This window comes from Myotis daubentonii, chromosome 16 (assembly GCF_963259705.1).
Source record: "Myotis daubentonii chromosome 16, mMyoDau2.1, whole genome shotgun sequence".
In the NCBI taxonomy this organism is placed as follows: Eukaryota; Metazoa; Chordata; class Mammalia; order Chiroptera; family Vespertilionidae; genus Myotis; species Myotis daubentonii.
In genome coordinates this window covers 27,439,993-27,442,068 of record NC_081855.1, presented here as the reverse complement: position 1 = coordinate 27,442,068, position 2,076 = coordinate 27,439,993, and positions in this window count along the sequence as shown.

Genomic DNA, 2,076 nt, shown 5'->3' with positions numbered 1-2,076 from the left:
CCTTAGGCCTGGCGAGTCCACCCCTCTCTGGGCTCCCTCACCTTACAGGTGATTTGGGCAGTGTGAAAATCAAAAATCTGGAAGAAAATAGATTTTAAGGAAACCTGGCCTTGGGCTTGGCCCAAATCTCTGGGGAAGCAGCAATGAGAAGCTTTTACGTTTATTATTTTTTCCCTTTTTTTGGCCTAGTTTGAATAGACCCCCAGGGCGGCTGGGTTTCCTGAGCTATCTGAATTTTAAATATCTGCCTGGGGCTTCCCGTGCTGTGCTGAATCCTATAAATATTTCCCTTTTTGTGCGGCCGCCAAGGTGTGGGAGTTTGGAAGGCTGCCCTACAAGGGGAGAAGATGGGCCTTTATTGTACTGCAGGGGCTGGAGGCCAGGAGGCCAAGAAGCTGGTTGCCCTGCCACACCCGCACCAGCTGGGTTAGGGGCATGCCACACCCGGACCAGCTGGTCGGAGGTGGAGTCTCTGCCCTCCTTACCTGGGGCCTCTCCCCCTGTTTTCTGATTCACCCCACTCTTCCCTGATGCCCCCAAGGCTCTTTCCACCACTTTGGGGGTCTGGAGACAATCCACTTAACTGGTGAGGGCCCTGCACCCTGCCCAGCTCCTACTAGCTCCCCCTTCTGGAAAGGGTGTCTTGTTCTGTCACGAGATGTCACTGTCACAAGACGATAGAACTAAAAGGTTCCTTAAATGTCGCAAGGACACCGCTGTAAATTGAATACCTCACAGTTAGTACAGAGTCATACCATGATTACCTCATTGGCCCTCCCAACAGTCCTGTGCAGAAGAAGAAGGAATCAGAGAGGTCAAGTCACCTTCTCAAGGCTACACAGCCATTGGTAATTGAGTCAGTGCTAGAAGCAGTATCTGTTGGCTCTGGGCCCAGTGATTTTCCTTTTTTCAATCTCTTTCTTGTGTTTTTTGTTTTATTTTGTTTTTGATGAGACAGCAGAAGCCCAGAGAAGTGAGGAGGCTATATAAGGTCACAAACCATATCAGCTGAGAAAGGCTGGGACCAGATCCGACCTCTCCTTTTCCCTGGCCCTCCTCCACCGAAAGCAAACAGAGCATGAATGAGTCAAGAGAACGCCATTCTGGAGGATGGGTCCTTCTGGATCCTGGAGACGAAATGGCTCTGAGTGATAGATTCCTACAGTTGGGTGAGCGCCACAGAGATGGCGAGGCCCGCTGGGAACTTCAGGGCTGGGATGAAGGCCAAAGGGACAGCGAGCGGGTAGCAGGAGCCAGAGGAGCATTGTGGCTTCAAGAGGTGTTCACACTGCGGCTGCCCACAGCAGAACGGAGGGGAGGAGGGTCAGCAACGTTGCCCTCTGACTCTGGCTCAAGAGACAGAGGGCTCTGTCCTCTCCATAGCAGCACCCCTTCAGAGATGGACTGTCCATGGGCATCTGGGAGAAGCTGGTAGCATCAGTCACCAACGGGGAGAACAGGGATCTCACGAGTCCAAAATAGGACTAATCATTTCATGGAGGTGATCCTGAGGACTTGGTGTCAGAGATGAAAGGGAGAGAGGAAGGGAAGTACCTACCCACCCTGTGTGCTAATGCATCTGTCACTGACTCCCTCCCTTCAGCCCTGGGAGAGAGATGCTGTCTCCATAAGTCTATGTCCAAGGCCATGCAGCCAGCGAACAGTGCGGACAGGACAGCATGCCAAACTCTAAGGACCATAAGGTTTCCACTCCGCCCCATCCTCTCCTGGGCAGAAAGTTGGCTCTAGGATGTATCATCAGTGAGTGATCCAGGCTGGTCCACTCCAAGGTCTCGGTGGGCACCTCTGGCACATTCTGACTTCCCTGTAAAAGCCAGTTCGCCAGGCTGTGCCATCACATGGCTGTAAGAACAGCTGCCCAAGGGGTCACCTTGAAACAACCTTGAAACATCTCTATCATCTAGTGCCCCATCTCATTGAGCAAGCCTGTTTCTAGATTTGGGGACCCCCAAGTCAAAGCCCAAAGGCACAGCAAGGATCATGGGTAGCTGGGGGTCTCCAACTATGTCCCTATAGCGATAAATTCTGCCCGGTATCTTTCTGAATCAGTGGTCA